The sequence below is a fragment of the Phasianus colchicus genome, chromosome 2 (genome assembly GCF_987193195.1).
Source record: "Phasianus colchicus chromosome 2, bPhaCol1.hap1.1, whole genome shotgun sequence".
Lineage (NCBI taxonomy): Eukaryota > Metazoa > Chordata > Aves > Galliformes > Phasianidae > Phasianus > Phasianus colchicus.
In genome coordinates this window covers 23,665,618-23,680,535 of record NC_143437.1, presented here as the reverse complement: position 1 = coordinate 23,680,535, position 14,918 = coordinate 23,665,618, and the positions used below count along the sequence as shown (strand labels likewise).

General features: G+C 37.5%; 1 long non-coding RNA gene across 1 annotated transcript; it reads right to left on the bottom strand.

Moving 5' to 3' along the window:
• Positions 1 to 438: 438 nt before the first annotated feature.
• On the bottom strand, positions 439 to 11,757 carry LOC116233023 (uncharacterized). Its single transcript, XR_004167867.2, has 4 exons — positions 11,719 to 11,757; positions 10,417 to 10,525; positions 3,671 to 3,742; positions 439 to 523 (listed from the first exon to the last, which is right to left on the bottom strand). It is a non-coding gene; the product is annotated as an uncharacterized LOC116233023 (long non-coding RNA).
• Positions 11,758 to 14,918: the final 3,161 nt, after the last annotated feature.

The window sequence follows — 14,918 nt, the reverse complement described above, 5'->3', positions numbered from 1 at the left end:
AAGAATACTAGCTTCTTGCTTTGCTTTGTCTCTTTCGACACAGCATCTGAGCTATTGTAATTGCAGTGAGAGCAGGGTTGGTCTCTTCTCACTGGTGACAGGACAAGGGGAAACAGCCTCAAGTTGCACCAGAGAAGGTTTAGGTTGGATATCAGGAAACACTTCTTTACAGAAAGTGTTTTTAAGCACTGGAATAGGCTCTCCAGGGAGTTGGCTGAGTCACCATCCCTGGATGCGTTTAAAAACTGCTTGGATGCAGTGCTCAGGGACATGATTTAGTGGCGGGTTTTTAAGAGTTAGGGTATCATGGTTAGGTTATGGTCGGACTTGATGATCTTTAAGGTCTTTGTCAACCAATTCTGTGATTCCATGATTCTAGTATCCATTTTTGCATAACTTCTGATACTGTTATCTCAGAATTTATAAACATACACTACTTGCACATGATGTAGGTCTCAGCCGTTCCTCAGAATGACACAGGTTTCTGGTATTCCTCAATAGGCAGTTTAGAGATAAAATGCTCCTGGAATGACAACAAAATCTTATCAGGTTTCCCAGCACTGTGCTGCAGGGAACTCCTCATGTTAAATTCTGCTGTCAGGCCAAAGTTTTCATTTGTGCCTTATTTCTGTGCCCTGATTTGGAGTTACACTCATCTCCTGCACAGTAAAATAATCCTTGTCAAAAGACAACTTCATCATTTCTTTTCTGCCTAGTGTTAATGTAACTGTTTCTACTAGATGCAATGTGTTTATACCTGAGAGTAGAAATATGTGTTTAAATATATATATATATATATATATATATTTTTTTTTTTTCTGGCTTTGATACTGAAGACAGTAATACACTTCTATCAGGCTATTTGCCCCACGCATTCTGGGTGATGATTCTCCACCAGACCCTTCATCCAGACACCACCCAGCTGGAGAGTGATGAACAACATCTGAACATTCCTTTCCAGAGAATACACTTCATTGCTTTCCCAGTTATTCTGTAGCTGACAACAGTAAGACAAAGTTTGCATAAATATGAAGAATTCTACAAGACTTCTATCCCTTTATAACTTCATTTGAGGTCTGATTGGGTTTCATCATGAGCAATCCTCATTTCATTTGATTGTTCTGCCTATGAGCATAGTTTTTCTTCAGTAAAACATTCCTACTGTATTTACTTCCTCTAAACTCTTTTCTTTTTCTGAAGAACTACAACAATTCAGCTTTCTCAAGCCAGTGAAACTAGTCTCTAAAATCAAGCCTCAAATATTTTTTTTCCAGTGCTATGCCAGCAGGTGTTTTCTAAATAGTGACCCTTAGTACATGTGTAATTACCTTTTTGTAAGGAACGTGAAAGTTGATTGACATATAGTGCTATAGAAGGACAGAGAACTGCAGAACATAACCAACCAGACATAAATTTCTTTCTATTTATTATGATAGTAACTGCAATCCTGTCCTTTTTGATACTTGGTATTCTTATCACAAAAAAAAAAAAAAAATTTGCAGGAAGTTGTTTTCACCTGAAAATAATCCTGCAGAAGAAAAATAACCTATTTAAATGTTTGTATTGTCCAATAGCCTTCTCTGCAACACCTCAGTAACAAAAAAGCAGCTCCTCATAAGTATATAAATTAAGTGACATGTTTAGCTGAGAGGACATAAAGATGTGATTTATCCACAGCTTCTCCCTAAGAACTTTATGCACTTCATAAAGACAGAAACTACTATTTCAGATCTGAAAGGCAAGAGGAGATGGAGTGTTTGGTCCAGTCTCATAATTCAATGATGGAAACATAAACAGACCTTAGGTCTTCTAGGAATGCTTTCTTTGAGTAGTAGCCAGAGGACTGAAGGCTGTGGTCCCCAGATGCACTGACATGATTACCTTGGAATTACATCTTTAAGCTCTACTTACACTTTAATGTTTTCTGTAAATTTATTTAAAAATGCTTTCTATCATTTAGAGCTTTATAGATTTGGGTGCAAGTGATCATTAGTGTCTACTGTACTGTATCTTTGTTATATTGAAAGCTATATTGAAAGTCTTGTAGGCATGAAAATGAACTTGACAAAGAACTGTTGTCTGTGAAGCTGTCTAGAAATTCACGTAATTCCCATACTATTTCCCATTTCCAACTTTACTCACCTACAAGCAAAGGACACCATGCTTTTTAAACATTCATAAGAGTCACCCAGCCATTTATTTATCTGAAAGCAAAGAATGCAGGGAATAGCAGCCGGAAACTAGCACTCACAATGCCATATCTCTTTTTTCTGTTCTTTCCTTGGAATGGCGCTTTCTGTTCCAGCTGCCTGACTGCAGTAGTTATGCCTTGAAATTATCCTTCAAACTAGAACAAATGAAGAAGTTTAACCTAATTGTAGAGGAAATCTACATATTACTACAAACAGACCACACAGCTTGTCTAACAGCTGCAAAGTGTAGCTTCTGAGGGAGCTGGGATTGTTCAGTCTGGAGAAGAGGAGGCTCAGGGGAGACCTTATTGCTCTCTATAACTACCTGAAGGGAGGTTGTAGCGAGCTGGGGGTTGGCCTCTTCTCCCGTATAACTGGTGATAGGACTAGAGGGAATGGTTTCAAGCTGCGCCAGGGAAGATTCAGGCTGGATATTAGGAAATACTACTTCTCTGAAAGGGTGGTCAGGCACTGGAATGGGCTGCCCAGGGAGGTGGTGGAATCCCCTTCCCTGGAGGTGTTCAAGGAACATTTGGATGTTGTGTTGAGGGATATGGTTTAGCGAGAACCATTGGTGATAGGTGGATGGTTGGACTGGATGATCTTATAGGTCTCTTCCAACCTTAGTGATTCTGTGATTCTAAATGTGCATAAACAAGGCTCGTGCTAAATGTGTGATAGGGCATGACAGCACTGGGCACTGTAAATTCAGAATGAAAACTCTAGTAAATTTACATAAAAATCTAAAGGCAGCAAAACTTATCAAGAGCTGAACATCAGTTAAAACACAGTTGCCATCATGATGTAGAGATAGCACACAGGGCTCTTGCATGTGACTGTATTCCAACAGCGCCGATGAACATTTCAAATCCTGCTCTCTACTCCATTAAACTCATTTTTATACCCGTGGAATCCCATTATTGTAAATAATGAATTGTAAATAGACAAATGCATTTGGAAACAATGTATTGATGAAAATGAGTCTAAGTCATGCAGTTAATAACATCATAAGTAAAACAACATCAAAGGAAAAGCAAGATTCTATTAAAGAGATTTTCTTTCCATAATGGTCTCTATCACAGTTGCACTTTGAGATCCCTTCTACATGCTCTAGGCATAAAATAACTTCTGTCAGAAAAAGTATGTGAGCAAGGAGAAAGGTTGAGGCAAATATTCATGAAAGTGACCTGACTGAAAATGCACTGACCACAGATAGGAAAAGACTGTGACTCTTTCAGTATGATGCCCAGATGTACACTTCTCCATCTTCAGACCTGGCCAACTCCCATGTGAATAGATGATGCCAAGCACTTCAAGCTAAACTTTTCCTGCAGTAGGAACCTGCTCTCTTCTGTAACTCAGATAGAGCTCACACCTCCTCTAGCCTAAAGCTGATGCTGCCTAATATCTGGTAATAAATTCTCACCAGTACAGTTCTCACAGCATGTAAAGAAGTTCCAAGAATTACAAAGACTTACTTGTATCTTGCTTGGATACCACCTCATCTACCAGGCCAAATCAGTGCAGTTTTCAGAGCTTCATGAGCACATCTGTCACAGAAGAGCAATGGCAATAGAAAATGAAGTGAACATGCGCAGCAAGCTTTCAAGTGGAGAGATTTTAACTGCTGTTCTTCATTAGCAGCCTTTCAGTGTCATAGCACCAAAGCAATTAACTACTCATTCACAGTTAGAACACTCACAGGTGCAAAGTGCTGTATACACTTAAAAATTCGTGATAATCTAACAGAGTCAGTAAAAATGCATAATTTGATTTGGCTATACCAGTATGTCTGGAATGTTCTAAAGTGCTGATGCTTTCATCTGCGTTAACAAACAAAATAATCGCTTGATCAACAAAGCAGAACATGAAATATTCCAACACATAAATTAATAACACTTCTATAGGAGAGTATTGAGCAGGCTGCTAATGTATTTGGATTTATTTCAGAGTTATTCATTACGTCTGGGCAGACAACAGCAAACTACATTTAAACTGATTTTTATTTCACAAGCAGTAAAATGTTATGGAAAAATAATAAAATGTGATCATTAGACTAATATTACAGATAAGTTCCACAAATGCAATGAGCATTTGTAAAATATTTTGGCAAGGTAATAATTTTTAAGTAACTTGAATGTTGAAAGACAACTGAATAAAGAAACCAGGATGGGATCTAATTAATGCAAGGATCTTGGAGAAGAAGAAACAGTCCTTGGATCACCACTGCTCGGGAGCAGAGCTAGGTAAGTGCAAGAGTGGAAGGTATTCACCACACAGAGACACTTGGGAACTTCACAGGGATTCACCAAAGGACAGGACAATATTAAAGCTATTTTTTTCCTGTTTTCTCTTTCAGTCTGTTTCTACATTTCCTTTTGCCTTACAGCACCGTTTCAGCAGTAAAAAAGGCAAAAATCCATGAGTTTGTCCTACACTTTCACTCAGGCTTATGATTTGTCTTTTGCACTATGTTTTTAAGTTCTACATTCCCTCTACTCTTTTAAATATGTAATTTATGTATGATTTGGTATCTCCATAATACATCTATATTTTTCTCCAGCTGATCTCTCTACCATATACAAGTCAAACAAGAATATAAATCTGAGAGAGAACAAGGATCCACTGTGTCTTGGAGATTTCCTGCATTTGAGATGAAGATAAAGGCAATAATGTAATATTTCGGCTTGGGTTGTTTCTTAAAGATGAAGAAATAAAACTCCCTACAAAGGTACAAGGAAGCTTCTTCAAGCTTCAGACACCAGAGACTAAAATGCTTTCCAAGCAGCACTAGAAGATGTTCCTAAAAGTGGGTCTTGCTTTAATAATACACCATGTCCAGATGTTACTTTCCAGAATATCCCCTTAGGATATAACAGATCTGAATTTTCTCTTCTTCACGGAAGTAAAAACAAACAGATTTTTTATAATGCCTGAAGATTTATTATGCCTAGTATGGAAAAAGGCAGTTGCTTTTGATTTATTAGCCAGAAATGGGGCAATTACTAGTGTTTCCTTAGGAGGATGCTGATTCTTTAATAAGAAAGTCATGAAGGATTTGCTACATTTTTCTGGAAAGTCTACATTTTGAAGTAACACTTTCCTTTATCTGCACTCCAGATAAATAATCCAGTGCAAGCCTTATTTGCCTCAAGAGATTCTATTCAAAATGTTTGAGATACTATAGAACTAATGGTTGTATTTCCTTAATTTTTATGATGAATGTCACTCATAACAAGAACACCTGAAGACAGGTTCCTTTAATAAGAAAAAGCTCTGACTAACCTTAGAGCTGCAAGAAGGTTAATACAGGAAGATGCAGATGCCCCAGGTCCCCAGACTTCTAATTTTGTTGTTGTTTTTTTTTTGTTTGTTTGTTTTTAAGTTTTAGGTTAGAATAAATGACTGTATGAACAGCTATTTTATATTTAAGCCTCACAAGTAAAGGAGGGAATGCTCAAGATTCTAAAGGTAGAAACACTTAGGATTAAATATACAGTGAGCAATTGCAGTGCCATGGATGGTAAGGATGGCAGTAAGGTAAAGGGGTGACACTCCTGGAGAAGACGAAGAAAGGACAGGAGATGCAACAGGTTTCTGCTGAGGGAGTGAGACTACATGCACTTAACAGATGTCACAGAGAAGGCAGCACTGCATTTTTATATTAGTGTTCACAAAATTTATGGCATGCTTCACTCAGTTGATGTTAGCAGATGGGTGGAAACGGAGGCTGGAACAGTTGAAGAGCACAATAAAGAATGGATAAATTGACTGTACTCAAGTCAGTGGGGCATGCTGAGATGACCCTGAAGCCAAAGAAATCTTTTATTAATTACTGTACTCAAGAAGTCACAGGAAGGTCATGAGAGGCAAGCACTGTGCTTCTGCTAATATGGAAAAGATCCAGAACATTAACATATAATCTAGTTTTATTCACTGGAATGCACCAGAGCAAATGCTGTATGATCAATCTGTACGTACAAAGAGGAAAGGAAGGTGATCCAATGGATGTAGCATTTTCATGTATATTGAAAATGATTGAAAAGAACATCATGGTTAATTATTCATCATGGTTATAGACAGAAGTATGAATAACTGGGAAAGATCAGAAGCTAAACTGGAAGTCAGAGCTACTTTCTACTTCACAACAAGGACAGTGAAGTACCACAAATGCCTGAAAAGGTTAAAAACACAAAACTAAAGACTTACAGTAGCACGTTGGGTAAATAAGTACTAAAGAACATTTTAAAATGACTTATCACAGCAATAAAATGAAATAACAGAATATGACTTATCTTCCAGCTCTGTATTTCTCAGATTATGTATCATATATTTTAAGTATTTTGCTTACAATTTCCAATACATCTGTATTTTTCTTTCAGATTTTCATATACTGGTTTCAGAAGGCAATATCAGATACCTATCATAATTCCTGCTAGCTCAGAGTTTCCATGAAGACCTTCAAGATGTACAATGACTTCCATAAGATCTCAGCTCATCTTGTGATTAGGCAGCTTAATATTTATTTGCCATGGTACTCATAGAAAAATGTCAATTTGAAAATTAGACCTAAACACAGACTGTCCATGGACAGGCTTATTCTTCTATTCCAGGAGATTATGAAACAGTATTGTTTAAAATATTTTTTTTAAGAGAGAGTATTTTTGTAGCAGGTGTGGATGAATTAATTGTGTGGTTTTTGACAACAAGATTACATGGGAGATTGATTTATTGTGGTTTTTTTTGTTTTTTTTTTCTTTTTTTTTTTTTTTTTTAATAACATACCATTCCTTCAGGAACAATAGCCCTATCTAATTCCATAAATGTGTTTAACCCTATCACATCACTTTTTTTTTTTTTTTTTTTTTTCTCTCTCCAGAAAAGGACTGGAGACAGGATATCTTCAGTTGTTTTTTCCCCACTGAGCTTTATCCATGCTCATCACCTCCTGGGCCCCATTTAGGACAAATTCTCTTTGTTGATTGAAATTAAATGGAAAGACTATATGACTTTGGGAAAGGAATTATTGAAGAGAGATGCATTTTTCTCATGTCTTTAAAATTATTTTTTAAAAAGTGTTTTAGCTATTTTGCAAAAGTAGGGCTGCTCCAGCAAAATGTAGGTATCTGGGAAGCATCATGTAAACACAGAGGAAGATGCTGTCTGCTCCTAAAATGTAGCTTTTAATTCACCAGCTTTCATAACACTCAGATGATGTTGGAGGGCTGCTGAACTAATCAATTACTGCCTGTAGCAGTCTCAGAGGAACAGCTGCAGAGATAGATCGAACATTACAGAGATCACAGGTGTTGGGATTCTAAGTCAATCATCTGTGCAAGCACAAACAGTTAAGGGCAGCGTCTCACATAACACCCTCTCAGACAGTGTGGAAACAGGCTTTCCACAGTCATTTTAGCCATTACTTACATTACCAACCTACAATTTCTAGAAGTCTTATCTGCAGAGCCAGAGTGTAATGGTAACAAACCTCTAAAAAAATAATCAATTAGATTACATCCCTAAACTGTGTAGGAAAGCAGCAATTATAGGAACAGGAATCATTCTTACTTTTCATAAGATTTCCCTTCTTTTTTTTCTTTTTCTTTTTTTCTTTCTTTTTTTTTTTTTTTTTTTTTTTTTTTAAATTTTCAACCTTGAAAAATCACTGCATAAACAGTGTTTTATTTCTATCGCAAAGCTGTAAAAACAACATGTCAAGTGAAAGGTCAATGGCACGATATTCCTGGTATGTCACACAGAAATGCAAATGACCTCTTTTGCATTCATAATCAGTGAACATCTAATGTTAAATGATGAAATCTGTAAAGAAATTATGATTTCTTTTTTTATGAAATAGCACAAAAAAAAAAAAAATAAATTACCACGCATCTCAAATTATTCTGTTTGGTTCAGAGGAAGAAGTTAGCCAGGATAGCAAATTCTGCATCTTTTGTACGTGTTACAATTGGTGCTACAGCTGGAAAGATTATCATAATGAAAATGAGAGAAAAAACAAACAGGGAAGGAATATTCACCTGCATCCAAAGATCTAGGTTGGTAAGAATGACTCCACAGAGGAGGGATCTCCAAGAAGAAATCTTTCCCCAGTGGCAGTCAGCCCTTAAATGGGATCTAGGAGAGGTGCAGCCAGGCTCCACCCCTTCTTGTCACACAGGTGAATTGCCTTCACCTGTGCTCCCAGGGCTGACTCAGTCCTTTCCTCAGGTGATCAATCAGTGGTTCAGGTCATGACTCAACAGTTCCCATACAGTATGGTATTCTGCAAAATAATTTGTACTATTTATAAATTAAAAGAACAATAAGGACTTGTATAAAGTGATCTAGAATACCTTTTGGAGCAAGTCAGTAATAATCAAAATGTGACACACAAACACTTGCAAAGTGATTGGACCCTGCCAAGATCAAAATGCTCTGTTGTCCTATTGTCTTCTGTAGTGCAGAGGAGATTTGAGCCATTACAAAAAAGGCATGGCAAATCCTTGTATGTTACCTTGACCTCACTACAGATGTCTGGACAAAGTGAAGGAACACAAAGTGATGTTCTAAGCAACTCACTCTAAAAAATAGCAGAAATTGTGTAATTTTTCCTGAGGCTGTAGAAGACAACAGTAAAATTTTGAATGCCACTTCTCCTGTTAACAATTTGATCATAGAATGGTCTGGGTTGCAAAGGACCATAATGATCATCTAGTTTCAACCTCCCTGCTATGCGCAGGGTCACCAACCACCAGAACAGGCTGCCCAGAGCCACATCCAGCCTGACCTTGAATGCCTCCAGGGATGGGGCATTCAACTGATGTTATGTTCACAAGCAATACAAGTAGATAAAGCATTACTCTTGTTCCAGATTATGAACAACCATCAGAAATCCTTCTCATGTAAAGAGGATATATCATGTCATTTCACAAAACTGGCAGTGACTGGGCCTAGTCTGATTAGAAGTTCTGATATCACTGAAATCAAAGACTAAAATCCTATTCATTTTGGTGCAGCCATGATTTTATCCAGCTGTACACAACAGTTGACTGATAGGGAAGTCGTAGTGCATCCTAAGAGAAAGGAACTATAAAGCAATCATTCATGGTTTTGTTTGAAGTCCACAGAGATATCCAGATGTAAGGGATATCTGTGAGTGTAGAAAAATGCATGCTGCAAGCCAGTCAGGGCTTTCCTAATTGAATATGAGTCTCATGAAACTGAGATGATAAATAACATAAATAAAGGAAATGATGCTAAGGCTGTAAAAAGCAAATAAGCCAGAAAAGTGCCGCACTCACAGAAAATGCAGTATGAAGAAATATGTTGATATATTGCTTTCTGACAGTGTTACAAAAGCTTTAGCCAAAAGGAACTTGTCAGCATCATAATCCTGAATTTGAACTCTATTTTTTGTTAGAAATGAGGATTTTCTCTCCTTTGTTTTGAGACACAAGTGCTCAGCAGCTGTCCTTCTCCTTTTGCTATGCTAGAGGAAGTCCTTGGGCAGCTACACTGAGACAGACTGGAGGACAAATCCACATGGAAAAGAATTATTCTCTGAACATATTTTTTTCAAGAATCTCAAGACAGCAAGGTAGAGCATACAGCTGTGCTAGAGAGCCTAAAAGAGGTATAAACGAAGGGCCATCTGCCTCACTGATACTACAGTAGATGTTATTTGTAATACTCACATGACTTGTTAAAAAAAGACGAAGTAGAGATTATATTAGGTTAGATAAGTGGAATGCAATTATTGGTGAGAGTTTTACTCAGTCCATCTAATAACATTCACCTCACCACATCATGATCTAGAGCAAACTGAGTTGGCTCAAATATAAATAAATAAAATCTAGTAAATCTTAATCTATTTTTAATGCTCGGATAATTTTTCAAAATACCCATGCTGGGGAGATCTGAGGTCTTTTGTTCCCAAGGGCTTGTTTGTTTTTCACAGAAACAGAGAAAGTGGAGCTCTAGGGTCATGATTCCTCATACCCTATACCTCCTCATATCTCAATTCCTCATACCTTCCTTGAGGAAAGATGATACGGGTGGTACAACAAAACCAGGTTTCCATACATACTGTAAGCTTACTGCAAGAACAAAACTGTCAAAACCACAGATGAGAATCAGGGTTTGCATGCTTTCAGAAACACAGTATGATGTAAAACCACAGTAAATGACTGCTGGACAGTGAACTGTTGAAAATACTGTGTAATTATACCTGATGAGAAGTTGTACTTATCTGCCACTACTAATTCAAACAGCACTGTAAGATTGCTGTGACAAGTCCATTGTCTGTTTCTGCTGCAAAATGGAAATTCATCCAATGTCTGAAAGAGTAGGAGAAACAAAATAAAAATGTGAATATCTAGGAAGAAAAAATATATTACCTGGTGTAGGGATCCTGCACCTGGTGTAGGGATCCTGCTTTGGCAGGGGGGTTGGACTCGATGATCTCTGGAGGTCCCTTCCAACCCCTACGATTCTGTGATTCTATATACCTAAAATGCTAGAAAGTTTGGCTGATATGATTTGACAGTGATTTTTCTATATGACCCAGCTCTTTAATTTAAGAGATCAGAACAATCCCATCTAAACTTCCTCTCTAGTGATATCTAGATTAAGCTTTTTCATTCATGTGTTCTGTAAAATCTCAATTAATTTTGCTTTACTTTCATTAGTGAAACATTATAGCAAACCATCCACTATATTTTCATGTTCAGATTCACAATCAACTAATCAGCTGAAATACAGTAGCTCTCCAAAGACAAGATAGTTCTCATGACTTCATAAAATTGTATTGGAGCTAATTGTGTAGGCTCCTTTCAGAGTCAGTAGAGCAGGATTCACCTGCTGTTTTAAATAGCTATCCCAAGATGAGATAGAGTGCACCTCAGACACACCTGTTAGTTTCCACTAACACGAACTTAGACAACCTGCTTAGACAGAGACCACTCTGATACAGATACCTAAATTTAGAGCAGTAAATCCTATCCAACATTCACTCTCAACCCATGGTTACCCACTAGGGGTAACCTGGCACAGTAAAGGACAGATAAGCAACATTATTGAACAATTTGTGTGTCAATCCCACGTATGAACGATTACTAAAGATCAGCTGACATTGACAGCTTCACTTGCTAAGCTGCAATAATTTGCTGGTGAGAGTGAGCCACTAATCATACAGTATCTTCCAGCTCATTCATTATGCAGAAAGACTGGGAGAAACAAATTAATATTTTTTTCTTTTTTAACATCCTAACATTATCAAGGGCTTGGAAGGAGAAATAGTGGTCTACTAGCCATAAAATAATCAACATTTCAAGGCACAACATTATCCCATTTTTTTTTCCCAATCATATTTGAGCTAGCTCCAACTATCCAAACTCTTAACTTCTTAATTTTTATCTCTTGGATACGTGAATGTATAATCAATTAACATTAAAATGTTATAATTATGAAACAAACAAGAGTTAGGCAAAGCAGGTTATAACAACAAAAGGAGAATGGATAGGATGCTTACCCATATCCTGGGCTCACTTATGAAACTCCAGCAGAGTAGATCTCCAAAAGAGATCCTTCCCCCCTGGAAGTCAGCTCTTAAATGGGTCTAGGAGAAGTGCAGCCAGGCTCTACCTCTTCCTGCAGCACAGGTGAATTGCTTTCACCTGTGCTCCTGTGGCTGACTCATTGCTCGCCTCAGGTGATCAATCAGAGGTTCAGGCCATGACTCACCAGTTCCCATACAGTGAACAAAGAAGATCAGATACCGGACTGACATTTATTATTGTAGAAAAGCCAAAGTTGGATTCCCAGCCCTGCGTAGGTTATTGTATGTTCAATTTGTTTTCATCTCTCTGTGTCTCTGTAGAGTTTTTCTTCTGGGATTTGGCAGCTATCTTATTGTAACAGCTTTTAAAATATTCTGTTCTTCATGTTGCAGTCTTGTATATACAAAATGAGTGGCATTCAGAATGAACTTATTTCTCCTCAGAAGGTATATATGCCACAGTGAATGCAAAAACAGCCACTTATCTTCTAAATACTAATTTGCTCTGTGTTACGACAAATATGTCGCAAGTAGTGGCTTTACCTGCCACTGCAACAGCTGGACTTAGTGTTGCCTATGGATGTCTTTCATGGCATAGTAGGGAATGCTTAATTTAGAGGAAAGCTAATATGCAGAAAGTATGCACAGCCTAGTCTTACAATCCCTTTCAAATCACTACTCTTTTTTTTCTTACGAATTCTCGACTCTCCTTTCAATTCCTTTTTTACACTTACATACTTATTTTTCTGCTGAATTCATCCAAAAATTGTGCAACTGAATGGATAAAGATATAGTATCTTGTAATCTATATACATACATGTATACCTCTATTAATGTCCTCAAATACAAGTACATAAGTGGGCAGTCTGCATCTGAACACAAGCTGATCTAAATGAATGATGGCCTTTCATAGCATTTTCTTTAATAACTTTTTCTGAACCAGAATTTCAGATGGCAGACTAAAGCAGGACTACCATAAAATGCTGAAGTTGAGAGGTCTTATGAGCTATACCAATTTAAGTCTGAAGGGTACATAGAGCTTTTTTACCTGAAAAAGCCTGAAGAGCCTTCAAGAGTCATACTGAAACAAGTGGTTATAAACCCAGCCAACGTAGGCTTACTTGTTCAGGATATTCACAGCGAGGCACCTAACTACTAGAACCACTTAACACTTCTGCAGCTTACCAGCTTTCAGGAGATGCATTTGGAGAAGGTGCTTTTTCAGTCTGGTTTAATGAGCAAAGCCTATGGAGATCACTGAAGTTGTACTTCCCGCGTGGGTTTGGAATTGCTGAAGTAGGCTTATTGAAATGAGCATAAATGTAGCCTAGCTGGACGGAGATAAATTGGTATGGTGTAAAAAGACTGTAACGTGAACCTACTTTGCAGGATTTTTTTCAGACTGGTGAAAACGGCCTAGAGCAAGGAGGGGAAGGAGGAGGGAGAACAGTTTACATGGCAGCATAAAATCTGTTTAAGTGTCAATTAGTAATGTGGGCGGGGCAGTGAGTCAGCACACCTCAGCTGTGGCTATTCAGTAGCTCTGAGGCAGGATGGTGTTCCCTTCTGCTGCTAGAAGACTGCTAGAACACCAAGCACTGATGAAAAGGGGACTGTGGTCCTCTAAGACCTCTGTATCCTCTCTTTGTATCTCTTCAGGAGGAGAATGAACTGTGGCGGGCATCTTCAGAAAATATTCAGTTTGTGAAAGCTCAAATTCATTTAGCCTTGCCTAACACAGTAAAGAAAAAAATCCCAGTTTACAGCTTTTTTTTTTTTTTTTTTTTTTTTTTTTTTTTAAGTTAGCATCTGTTTAAATAGTTCCAGGATAAATTTTCCAGAGTAGCCCTGAGGCAAACTGCTCGCTTCAGAGCATAAGATGGAAAGTTCAGCAACATTTGCACAAAATCTGATTCCCCTGGGAACACCTCACACCTCCTCTGACACGTAAGTAAAATGAGTTTGTTCCACCAAATCTCCATCCCTGCTCGTTGCTTTGTGCAATTGTGCTGTCCTCCCACCAGCCCTGCTGCTCTCTCTTGGGGAAAGCTGTCTGTCAAAGAAAAAGCACAAAAAGGATGTGATAAAGCTAAAATTCCCTACGCTTCTGAAAGTGGTCTTCTGTTGCAAGCAATACAAAAAGAAACAAAGGAATATAACTGCAAAACCTTTTGAGAAGCTTCTATTAAAGAACAAAGTTCATTACTTTTCATATGGATGCCACAAGTTATATCTTTAGCTGTCTCAGATTGAAGTAGAGGAGATTAAGGACTGAAGGTAAATTAACAGAGAAAATAACATTTCCTAATATCAGATACCAACTCAACAAATTTATGTGAATACATCCTGACTGAGAAACACAAACAGGAATCTAATTTAAATTGGATTCAAGAGCTCTACAAGCTCATACCTCTCTTGCTACAACAGCCAGAAATATTTTCAAATATCATTTGTCAGAAAAATTAAGGTGGATAGTGCAAGAGACATAACTCTCTTTGAAAATACTGCTATTGAACTCCAAAATCTTCTGATTTACACCCAAAACCGTGTACACCACTTTAGTTTAATACTGAGATGTCCAGACTGATAGATAATTTTAGGAAAATAGGAAGTTTTGAAAATGCTTCTCCTGCTCCCCCAGGGCCTTCTTTTTTACCTCATAGGCAACTATGAAGGTCAATTACAATGAAAATTTCTGTGCTAACGGTACTCCTCCTCCATGTATCTTTGTTAACAGAGTATTAGTGAGCTGCAATTTATGCTACCAAGATCTTCAGGCAAATTGTCTTTTATTAAGTAATTTTTAAATACTGAAAGTATTTTAAAGTTTTCATAATAATGCATCTCACACTGTTTTATAGCAGAAGCCAGCTAATTAGAAGCATTACACTTCAGTTGTCCTAAGTTGGATGTTAAGTGTTTTAGTGTTATACATCGGTAATAGCAAGCAGGGCTCATGTCTATATCTGAGCAACAAGTAGACAAATGAAGGCATATTGTCTTTGTACAAATACACCAACTTGATAGATTCAGCCCTGTTACTCATATTTATGATGTACTCAGTCCATATGTGAATAATGTTGTAGTGAATTCTTGGGAGAAAGTACTTGTTTCTCAGCATTGAAGCAGCTGCAGCAGAGGAGAGGCAACAAAAAAAACCAAAAAGTGTATGA